Source organism: Pan paniscus, chromosome 8 (genome assembly GCF_029289425.2).
Source record: "Pan paniscus chromosome 8, NHGRI_mPanPan1-v2.0_pri, whole genome shotgun sequence".
Taxonomy (NCBI): domain Eukaryota; kingdom Metazoa; phylum Chordata; class Mammalia; order Primates; family Hominidae; genus Pan; species Pan paniscus.
In genome coordinates, this window is record NC_073257.2 from 100,009,639 (window position 1) to 100,022,419 (window position 12,781).

General features: G+C 37.6%; 1 non-coding gene across 1 annotated transcript; it reads right to left on the reverse strand.

The window, feature by feature from the left end:
- Window positions 1-1,373: 1,373 nt before the first annotated feature.
- On the reverse strand, window positions 1,374-1,451 carry LOC112441076 (small nucleolar RNA SNORD74). The gene has a single exon (XR_003029054.1). It is a non-coding gene; the product is annotated as a small nucleolar RNA SNORD74 (small nucleolar RNA).
- Window positions 1,452-12,781: the final 11,330 nt, after the last annotated feature.

Consider the following 12,781-nt stretch of genomic DNA (forward strand, 5'->3'; position numbering starts at 1 on the left):
TTCTACTTAAATGACTATTAAATATTTTTATTAATGGACTAAATTAATACTGCTGTCAGCTTGGCCAAGCAGTGCACTGATTGTTTCTTTTTCTTATTCAACTTTCTGTTTTTCCTGTACATAGTAATTGCCTGATTTATTTTCATTTGTTCATTTCCTTGTACCTTGCAGCCTTTGCTAATTTTTCTTCCTTCTTTCAGTATGATGTCTGACATGGTCAAATCTGGCAGGAATCTATCCATTTCATTTATTTTTCTGAAGACCATCCTGTGATCTTCACTGATTACCCTCTAGGCCTGCTACCCAGCTGTCATTCTGGGACTTTCCTTTGCTTTTCTCCTGTGTTAGGTTCCCTGTTTCCTGCCTACTGTATCCTCTTTCTTAGTTTAATCCCTATTTTCAGTGATGCTTGTAATTCTGGAGCTTCCTGAGAAAAGGTGCAGAGGAAGTTAATTTTGGGGGTGACTTTGCATGCCTGAAAATATGGTTTTGTTTTTTTTTTTTTCTCATTCCTGTAATCCCAGCACTTTGGGAGGCCAAGGTGGGCGGATCACCTGAGGTCAGGAGTTCAAGACCAGCATGGCCAACATGGCGAAACCCCATCTCTACTAAAAATACAAAAATTAGCTGGTGCTAATTACAGGCGAGCACCTGTAATCCCAGTTACTAGGAAGGCTGAGGCATGAGAATCGCTTGGTCCTGGGAGGTGGAGGTTGCAGTGAGCCAAGATCACGCCACTGCAGTCTAGCCTGGGTGAAAGAGACTCTGTATAAAAAAAAAAAAGATGTTTTTTTCTATTCTTATACCTATTTAAGAGTTTTAGTTAGGTACTGACTTGCAAGTGGCAGCTCATTTACTCATTTACCCTCAGAATTTAGAATATGTGTTCAATTTATCTTCTCTAAGTATATTTAGAAAATACTTAAATCGCAAATATTAGGTACCAGACACTGTTCTGCGCGCTTATAAATACGAACCTACCTTATCCTCATAACAACACTATCATTACTCACAGAGTATAGAGTCAGGATTCAAACCCAGCAGCCAGGTTTCCAACCTTTCCCCTATGCTGCCACCTCTGATATAGCTGTTGTAAAGCCAAATACCATTTGGATTTCTGTCATTTCTATGGGACCTGTTTTTCTGTCTGGAAGCTTTTAGGATCTTCTTTTCATTTTTGATGTTCTAAAATTTTATGATAATGTGTCCTAGGGATCTTTTAATATTCATTGTGTGTAATTGTGGATCCTTTTAATTTATAGTTTTATGTCTTTTAATTCTGGGAATTAAGTGTGTGTATATATAATAATTTCCCTCCCATTATTTTCTCTGTTCTTCTTCCTTTCTGGAACTCATCTTCTGGATTGATCCTGTTTTTTTCATCAGAGCTGCTGGCATTCATTACCACTCAGATGTGCCTACTAACATAGGCTTCATCAGAGGCTGGACTGATAATTTGATTGCAAAAAGCTTTCTCTTTTTTTTCTAAATTCTGGGACGAAGTTTTCTGTATTATTATTAACAAGTCCTTAATTTCAAAGAAAAGTGAGGGATTTTCTTGGTTTGTATCTTCCAATTGCTCTATTGATTTTTAAAAAGTCATTGCAGCTGTATTTTTATTTCCAAGATCTCTTTCTTGTTCTCTGAATTTTTCTGTCTTTTTTTTTCTTTTTCTTTCTTTCTTTCTTTTTTTTTTTTGAGACAGAGTCTCACTCTGTTGCTAGGATGGAGTGCAGTGGTGCGATCTCGACTCACTGCAACCTCTGCCTCCCGGGTTTGAGCGATTCTCCTGCTTCAGCCTTCCGAGCAGCTGGGACTACAGGTGTGCACCACCATGCCCAGCTTATTTTTGTATTTTTTAGTAGAGACAGGGTTTCACCATGTTGGCCAGGATGGTCTCAATCTCTTGACCTCATGATCTGTCTGCCTCGCCTCCCAAAGCCTGTTGGGATTACAGGCGTGAGCCTCTGTGCCTGGCCGAACTTTTCTTTTATGTGGCTTCCTGTTGCTGATTTATACACACAATATATTCTTATCATTCTGAGAGGAGTAATTACAGTGTTTTAAATTTCAAGATTTCTTCAGCTTTTATACTTTTTTTCCTCTTCAAGTTCCTTTTTTCAGGTTGTTTGAATCTCTATTTTTATATTACTGTAAATGTCTGGAAATACTTGGTTGTCCATTCATATTGTGGCGCAAGAGATCCAAAATCCCAAGGCTCAATTTTCCATTTTTCTCCCTTTTTTATAGTACTGGATAACTCCATTTTCTGTGTCTTTTCAGGGTTAGGCAGAGTCAATCAACTTTCTTCTCATCAGTATCTCTCTGCAAGCACTTGTTTCACTTTCTACTGTTCCTATAGGTAGTTACTATCCTTCCACCTCTTTTCATCTTCATATTTTTGTTGGCTACAAATGTCTCTAGCATTCATTAAAGTTGGAATTTGTGTTTCTGTTCTCATTCTCTTTGTTGTTTGAAGGAGATTTCTGAGAGAAGTGTGTAGAAGTATCTTCATTTTGCCAGTTTAAATGAAAGTCGACCACTGTTCTTGAAACACCTTTCTTTCTTGGCTTCTGTGACTCCACAGTCTTTGGGTCCTCCTCTCACCTCTTCCTTCTCTACTACATGTCTAAACTTTGGAGTCCCTTAGGTTGTGGTGTTTGGCTACCTACTCATCTCCCTCTATACTTCTACCCAAGGTGCTCCAATCCATTCATGTTAAATACCTCTGTATCCTGATGACTTCTCAAGTTTCTATTTCCATCTACTATTTCTCCACAGAGTCTCCATGTTATCTATTTTTCACATGCATCTCAAGCTTAACATGTCCAAAACTGAATTCTTGATTTTCAGCCCTAACCCTGTTCTTCCCCTAGTCTTTCACATCTCAGTAAACAGCAGCACTGTCCACCTGGTTGTTCAAGCCAAAGGCCTAATATTTTTTTCTCCTTATTTAACAACCTTCTCTCCACCACATTTAATCCAATCCATTTAATCTAAGATTCTTATTCCAAAGTATAACTTTAGTCTTTCTCTCTTAATTCAAACTGCTATAATTTCTTACTGGGATTACTGACAAACCTTCCTAATTGGCCCTTGCTTCTCCTTTTTTCTTTCAACCCCATTCTTCAGATAGCAGTCCTAATAAACTTGAAGCATCGATCAGACCATGTCAGTCCTTTCCCCTGAAGATCCTAATAACTTCTCATGGCATTTCCAAGAATGTCCAAGCTTGTACAACACTGGAAATGACCTGGTTTTTTCCAACCTCTTTATCTCCTGCAGAGTGATTAGGGTGGAGAGGAACTGGAGTGTTTCTGACCTCAGAGCTTTGCATGTGCTGGTATTTTTACCTTGTTCATTGTATTTTTTTTGAGACAGAGTCTTGCTCTGTCCCCCAGGCTAGAGTGCACTGATGTGGTCTTGGCTCGCTGCAACTTCTGCCTCCTGGGTTCAAGCAATTCCTGTGCCTCAGCCTCCTGAGTAGCTGAAATTACAGGTGTGCACCACCACGTCCGGCAAATTTTTTGTATTTTTAGTAGAGATGGCTTTCATCATGTTGGCTAGGCTGGTCTCGAACTCCTGACCTCAGGTGATCTGCCCACCCCAGCCTCCCAAAGTGCTGGGATTACAGGCGTGAGCCACTGCACCTGGCCTAAATTTTATCTTAAATGGTACTTCTCAAGAGGTCTAGGGAATCACCCAAACAAAAGAGGTTCCCCAAAGTATTCTTTCTGATAGGACTCCCTTTTTCTTAAATGACTTTCCCCAGTTCACATTGGATATTTCTTTGCTTACTTGTTTAAAGATTTTTCACTCTAGAAGATGAAACTGCAGGCTAGTGCTAAGATTTTTTTCTTTACCTTTATCTCAATAAATATATTTTGAAAATTATTCTATTCATCTATTTAAGATGGGATCTTGCTCTGTCACCCAGGCTGGAGTTCAGTGGCGTGATCACAGCTCACTGTGGCCTCCAACTCCTGTGTTCAAGCAATCTTCTCACCTTAGCCTCCCGAGTAGCTGGGACCATAGGTGCACGCCACCACACTAGGCTAATATTTTATTTTTAGAAGTGGTTTCAACTGTATTGCCCAGGCTGGTCTCGAACTCCTGTACTCAAGGGATCCTGCCTCAGCCTCCCAAATTGCTGAGATTACAGGCATGTGCCGCTGCAAGCCGTCTTATTTTTTAAATTAAATGAATGATTTCTAAAGTAAACAACAATGAAATGAAACAAAACAAAAAATGGGATATATAAAATATTCTGCCACATAAAAGTAGAAGATTACCATAGCATTCCCCAAACCAAAGGCTGAACATGCTCCAGAAAAGACAGTTCAGTTTTAGGGAGCATTTGCTTAGAAATTTCAGGATACTTAAACAAATTATGATTTCTTTGAATAAGAGATAGAAGATGTTATGGTAAGACAACAGAATGAGAATAAAAAAGAAATGTAAGACTAAAATGTAAGGGAACAAGTAAGACCACAAGAGACATTATAATGGCATATGAAGCAATGAAGAGTGGAATTACCACTGCAGAGAATCAAGCCAGTTAAATGAGATAAGTATAAGAAGCTTTGTAAGAACATAGAGGAAATAGGCAAGAAGACTAGAGAGAAGGAATATAATAGATACAGGAGACAAATAATAATGGTGTAGCATGTGGATAATTGGTGATCCCAAAAGGGAGAGAACAAATAAAACAAAGATGTTTCTGAAAAAAACAATGATCCAGATATGCCTGTGGCTGATGTATAATTAAGGACAAAATGAACAACACCTAGAATTGTCTTGGTGACATTCTTGCCTTTAAAGTTTTATGGAATTATTCATTCAAAATTTAAATATAAGTAAATAAAACCTCTTGAAGTGAGAAATCATGGTATGGAAGGGCTAGTGACAGTAATGAGCCTTGAAACTATTCAATTTAGAACAGGGTACATAAAACTATGATAAACATCGTATATTAGGCCACTCTTGTGTTGCCATAAAGAAATACCTGAGACTGGGTAGTTTATAAGAAAAGAGGTTTAATTGGCTCATGGTTCTGTGGGCTATCCAGGAAGCATGCTGCTGGTATCTGCTCTGCTTCTGGGGAAGCCTCAGGAAGCTTACAATTATGGCAGATGGTGAAGCAGGAGCAGGCACATCACATGGCACAAGCAAGAGCAGGAGAGAGAGAGTTGTGTAGGGGAGGTGCCACAACTTTTCAGTGACCAAATCTCATGAGAACTCACTATCATGAAGACAGTACCAAGCCATAAGGGATTTGTCCCCATGATCCAAATACCTTCCACCAGGCCCCACCTCCAACACTGGGGATTACAATTCAACATGAGATTTGGGTGGGGACAAATATCCAAACTATACCACATGGTTACATAAAAGATTGCAAAAATCACATTATTAAAAACTGCAGGTCAATATCCCTGATGAACTTCAATGCAAAAATATTCAATAAAGTACTGGCAGACTGAATCTAGCAGCTCATCAAAAGGCATATCCACTACAATCCAGTTGGCTTCATACCCAGATGCAAGGCTGGTTCAGTATATAAAAATCAATAAATGTAATTCATCACATAAACAGCACTAAAGACAAAAACCACATGATTATCTCAATAGACACAGAAAAAGCCTTCAATAAAATTCAACATCCCTTCATGTTAAAAACTTTCAGTAAACTAGGTATTGATGGAACATACCTACAAATAAGAAGAGCCATTCATGACAGACCTACAGCCAATATCATACGGAATGGGAAAAAGCTGGAAGCATTCCTCTTGAAAACCGGCACAAGACAGGATATCCTCTCTCACCACTCCTATTCAACATAGTATTGGAAGTTCTGGCCAGGGCAATCAGACAAGAGAAAGAAATAAAACGTATTCAAATAGGAAGAGAGGAAATCAAACTATCTCTGTTTGCAGATGACATAATCTTATATCTAGAAAACCCCATCATCTTAGCCCCAAAACTTCTTAAGCTAATAATCAACATCAGCAAAGTCTCAGCATAGAAAATCAATGTTCAAAAATCACAGGCATTCCTATACACCAACAATAGACAAGCAGAGAGCCAAATCATGAATGAACTTCCATTCTCATTAGATACAAAGAGAATAGAATACCTAGGAATACAGCTAACAAGGGAAGTAAAGGACCTCTTCAAGGAGAACTCAGACCACTGCTCAAGGAAATCAGAGTGGACATGAACAAATGGAAAAACATTCCATGCTCACAGGTAGGCAGAATCAATATCATGAAAATGGCCATACTGCCCAAAGCAACTTATAGATTGAATGCTATTCCCATTAAATTACCATTGACATTCTTCACAGAGTTAGAAATAACTACTTTAAAATTTATATGGAACCAAAAAAGAGTGCATATAGTGAAGACAATCCTAAGCAAAAAGAACAAAGCTGGAGGCATCATGCTACCTACTTCAAACTATACTACAAGGCTACAGTAACTGAAACAGCATGGTACTGGTACCAAAACAGACATATAGAACAATGGAACAGAATACAGAACTCAGAAATAAGACTGCACATCTACAACTATCTGATCTTCAACAAACCTGACAAAAACAAGCAATGGGGAAAGGATTCCCTGCTTAATCAATGGTGCTGGGAGAACTGTCTAGTCATATGCAGAAAATTGAAACTGGACCCCTTCCTTACACATTATACAAAAATTAACTCAAGATGGATTAAATACTTAAATGTAAAATCCAAAACTATGAAAACCCTAGAAGAAAATCTAGGCAATACCATTCAGCACATAAGCATGGGCAAAGATTTCAAGGTGAAAATGTCAAAAGCAATTGCAATGAAAACAAAAATTGACAATCGGGATCTCACTAAACTGAAGCACTTCTGCACAGAAAAAGAAACCATCATCAGAGTGAACAGACAACCTACAGAATGGGAGAAAATGTGTGCAGTCTATCCATCTGACAAAGGTCCAATAACCATAATCTACAAGGAACTTAAGCAAATTCACACTAAAAAGCAAACAACCCCATTAAAACGTGGGCAAAGGACATGAATAGACACTTCTCAAAAGAAAACATTTATGTGGCCAACAAACACATTAAAAAAAGCTCAGCATCACTGATAATTAGATAAATGTAAATCAAATCTACGATGAGATACCATCTCATACCAGTCAGAATAGAGATTATCAGAAAGTCAAGAAACAACAGATGCTGGTGAGGCTGTGGAGAAATAGGAACACTTTTATGCTGTTCATGGGAATGTAAATTAGCTCAACCATTGTGGAAGACAGTGCAGTGATTCCTCCAAGACCTAGAACCAGAAATACCATTTGACACAGCTATCCCATTACTGGGTGTATACTCAAAGGAATATAAATTATTCTGTTATAAAGATACATGCACACATATGTTCATTGCAGCACTATTCACAATAGCAAAGACATGAAATCAACCCAAATGTCCGTCAATGATAGACTGGATAAAGAAAATGTAGTACATGTACACCATGGAATACTATGCAGCCATAAAAGGGAATGAGATCATGTCCTTTGCAGGGACATGGATGGAGCTAGAAGCCATTATCCTCAGCAACCTAACACAGGAACAGACAACCAAACAGCACACCTTCTCATTTATAAGTGGGAGCTGAACAATGAGAACACATGGACACAGGGAGGGGAACAACACATGATGGGGCCTGTTGGTGGGGTGTGGGAAAGGGAGAGCATCAGGAAAAACAGCTAATGCATGCTGGGCTTAATACCTAGGTGATGGGTTGATAGGTGCAGCAAACCACCATGGCTCATGTTTACCTGTGTAACAAACCTGCACATCCTGCACGTGGATCCCAGAACTTTAAAACAAAAACAAACAAACAAACAAAAAAACCCATCACATTATTGAAAAAGAAGGTTCACTGCGCAAACAATGATAATACTCTAAACATATACAGTGTTAACATTTACAATAATTTGCTGAGACAAAAGTCCCAAACCTTACCTCTCCCAACTGGCTAGATGGCAGGTAGAAGGGGAGGCCATAGGAGGAAGTATTTTTCATATGAAATGTCAATAGATACTCTTCAATTATAATATAGATTGAGAATATTGAAGGGAAGCATGGATTTAAGTAATTTTTTAAAAAGATAACTACTGGCAGAACTAAAACATTTCAAATTATTATAGAAGGAAAACACATCAGTGAAACAGATAAAAGTTAGAAAATAGTAATAAACATTTAAAAACACACAACAACATGACAGAAATAGGACCAAGTGTATATTACTTAAAAAAAATAAAAATGAAGTAAAGTCACCTAAGAAAGAAAGAAAGTACCACACTGGGTCAAAAACGAAATCCAATAAGGTAATACCTAGAAAAGACATCTACAAGGAGTAACAAAGAAAGTGTAACCACTATTTATTGATTCAGTAGATCAATGAATCAAATTATTGCATGCCTACCATGTGCCTAGCACTGCTTCACATGCTGGGTTAAAAATGTAAGAATTAGCAAAACATGACATACAAATACAAACAAAAATAAAGCAGGAGTCCCAATTTTGACATAGGAGTATTTTATGTTCCTATAAAAATCAACAAATAGGACAAAAGGATTACTGTTTTATTGTTGACATATAGAAACCTCAATAAATACCTAATTGTAGTGAAATTATGTACAATAAACAACAACATAATGATAAAATACATAATGGAAAATCTGTTTGCGATGCGTGAAGAAAAAAATCTGTGGTGGGAGAACATTAGCATATTCCTGTGAGTCATTAACTAACCAAAGAGGAACAAATATGCATTATACTAGAGAAACTGAATAATATAATTAATGAGATTTATTTGAATATATAACAAATTTTATTGTTTGCCAAAAAACTTTTCTCCTTTTTTTTTTTTTGAGACAGAGTTTTGCTCTTGTTGCCCAGGCTGGAGTGCAATGGCACGGTCTCAGCTCACTGCAACCTCTGCCTCCTGGGTTCAAGCGATTATCCTGCCTCAGCCTCTCAAGTAGCTGGGATTACAGGCGTCCGCCACCATGCTTGGCTAATTTTTGTACTTTTAGTAGAGACGGGGTTTCACCATGTTGGACAGGCTGGTTTCGAACTCCTGACCTCAGGTGATCCACCTGCCTTGGCCTCCCAAAGTTCTGGGATTATAGGCATGAGCCACCATGCCCGGCCCAAAACCCTCCTTTTTGTGTCCACAGGACACTAAATGACAAATTCTTAATTAAAAATGACTCATGTATTTAATTTTATTTTAAAAATCTGTATCTGTAAACAAATATATTCATATAGATAAAAATAAAGCAAGATGGAGATTGCAGAATTAATGGTACTTTTACTGGGTGGTGGTATTTGTAGTTATCAATATTTTCCTTTTATGTATATGCATTTTCTAACATTTCTGCAATGAAGATGTATATAATCATACATCTTAAAATTATACTTTAATTATAATTATAATTTTAAAAAGATAAAGGAGACAGCTGGAAAATCTATGCTAAATGAAGTATTAGAAGAGAGATGGACTGTCACAAAAGAAAGGTGATTAGTAGGAAGGAGGAAGTGTGCACAGAGGGAAGAAACCTTTAGCGTGTCTTGGGAAGCTTTATTAAACTACAAGAACTGAGAGAAATCCAAGAAAAATGCATTGTTAGTTCATATATGGAAAAGGAAGCCAAAGTGGTATATAACTAGAATGGAACTTCTCATCACAGGCAGAGCACGTTCCCGGAGCATACTGCAAAGTAAAGAACAGAAAGAGAAATAGATCTCAAAGGACTATAGATATTAAAATTAATGCTAACCCTGGAAGGATTATGTTACTATGCTGTTGATTTTGGAAAGTGAGGGAAATTTCAAGCCTCTTGAAATTATAAAAGACACAGTAGTATATTAACAAGAACCCGGTGGAATTGACATACTTGAGTCAGAATTCAAGGTTTGCCACTTAACCAGCTTGTAACCTCATTACTTAAAGGTCTCTTGCCCTCTGTTTTCTTATCTATAAAATAGAAAGATATGCTTTCTTTGAATGACTATACCGTTGAATCATCCAAAAAGCATATATACACATACATGTATGTACATATATATGAATATATGTATATATACACAGACATATGTAGCATCAGGCATAAGTGAATCCTGAGATGGTTAGGAAAAGCTTTCAAAAGAAATGGAATTGGATCTTGAAAGATTAATTTACTAATTAATATGTATTGAATACTTACCACAAGCCAGGCACAGGGGCCACTGAGGGAAACAATAGGAACGGCCACTGCCCTCAGGAAGCTTCTATTCCCGTGATGAGTAAGACTTTTTAAGGCTAAGAAGGTGCATCCCTGAGCTAGAGAACAGTGGAAGCTGGATTACATTCTATATGTCAAATACTGTAAAAACCTTGACCCAAATTGGTCTTAATTATTCACTAAAACCTTTAAATCACCCATTTACCTAGTATAGCAGTTTATGGGCAGAAAAATGTATTTACCCAACAAACAATGGCATGCTTCTGTAAACTCAGTACTCTGAGAGTCCTTTAAAGATAACATAATAAGAGCATGCGTATTATTTCTTTAAGAAACTCGTAGTGCAGTAGGAAAGTTAAGACATATGGAGCGATGTCTACAATGTAGTGCAAAATATTAGAGAAGGGACTAAGGTGGTGCATGAGAACAGAAAGGTTATGTTGGATAGGGAGGCATCATGGGAATTCCATAGAGGGATATTGGCATTCAAAATACACCTTGCAGGAAAGCCAGAATCTGGACATACTAATCCTTGGGCAGGAGGAAGTGTGATAGAGCACACTCCTGAGATATGAAAAGGGATGAAAAAAGGCCAGAGAAGAAAAATAAGTTATCAATAATCAAATAATTGGATTTGATTAGATTGATAATAATCCCAGCATCATTTTTTTTCTTTCTACATAATTTCAAAGATTATGGTTTGGGCAGTAATAATGCAGGCCTATAGAACTGAATAGGTAATTATGGGACGTTGGTAAAGATCAAATTCTTAAGTGTTAATTTCTTACTACCTGTGATCAGCATTTCTTAAGACGAGTGGGAAATTAGTACCCACATGTTGAGTAAGATGTTCATGAGAATGTCAAGGAGCCTTGTTGTCAACCTTGATGGACAACTGATGTTAAAAAGACAATAAAGTAATTCTCATAATTTAATGGAAAGAGATTGCTATTTAATGCCAGAAGAGGAAGAACTAATATATGCAAAGGCCTGTAGAAATGAGGAATATGAACAAAATAATCCCCTTTTTGTTTCAGGAAAATGTAAAGTAGTGCCCCAGGGACTGTTGGCAAATATTATCATCTTTGAAAGCTACTGCTTAACACAAATTCCGGGAAGCTGGAGGCTTCTGGGTAATGTGAATCACAAGGAAAGAATGCCCCATTTTGTGGCTGAAACTTTTAAATGGGATACTGGTTGATCTCAGTAAAGAAGGCTGGGGGTCAGAGTTAGTTTGGAAGAATTTTCAGCCTGTTGCTGTAGAGGCTGCTACATAGGGCCCTGACTTTGGTTTGCTTCTTTTTTGGCCTGTCTGATTAGAATGTTCCATGTGACCATCTGCTGTGGGAACCACTCACATCTCTAGGGACATGATTCTTTCTCCTCAATATATAGAATTATAACTGTTAAGAATTTTGCTGAAGATGTAGCTTAAGCAGGCACATTGGCTCATGCCTATAATCCTAGCACTTTGGGAGGCCGAGGCTGAGGTGGGTGAATTGCTTGAGCCAAGAGTTTGATACCAGCCTGGGAAACATGATGAAACCCCATCTCTACAAAAAATACAAAAATTAGGCCAGGCATGGTGGTGCATGCCTGTAGTCCCACCTACTCGGGGTGCTGAGGTGGGAGGATCACTTGAACCTAGGAGGCTGAGGTTGCAGTGAGCCGAGATCATGCCACTGCACTCCAGCCAGGGCGACAGAGCCGAACTCTGTTTTAAAAAACAAAACAAAACAACAAACACAGTGTAACAGGGTTCTACTCATTCTTTTAAATGAATATTTATTAAGCACTGATTGTATACATGGTTCCTGCCTTTGAGAATTTTTATTTCATTTAGTGGCAAAATATACATATTTCATATTTATATATATTGTGCATTTCACTGACTGGATCTTGAAAGAGAGAGAGCTATATAATATAAATATAACATTTAATAAATATAAAATATAAATTTATAAATAATAAATATATAAAATTTAATAAATATAAAATGTAAATATAAAATTTACCTTATATGTATCCTGATATGTGTATATATATCCTGATATATGTATATTTATGTTATATATGTGTATATATATGTGTGTGTGTGTATATATATATATATATATATTTTTTTTTTTTTTTTTTGAGATGGAGTCTTGCTCTATCACCCAGGCTGAAGTTCAGTGGCACGATCTCGGCTCACTGCAAGCTCCGCCTCCTGGGTTCACGCTATTCTCCTGCCTCAGCCTCCCAAGTAGCTGGGACTACAGGCACCCGCCACCATGCCCAGCTAATTTTTTGTATTTTTTAGTAGAGACGGGGTTTCACCATGTTAGCCAGGATGGTCTCGATCTCCTGACCTTGTGATCCACCCGCCTCGGCCTCCCAAAGTGCTGGGATTACAGGCATGAGCCACCGTGCTCGGCCATATATATTTCTTTAAAGTAAAAATCCTGGCCGGTGCTAACTCATCATCCTACTTTAAAATAAACAAATATATATGTATATTGAGGTTGA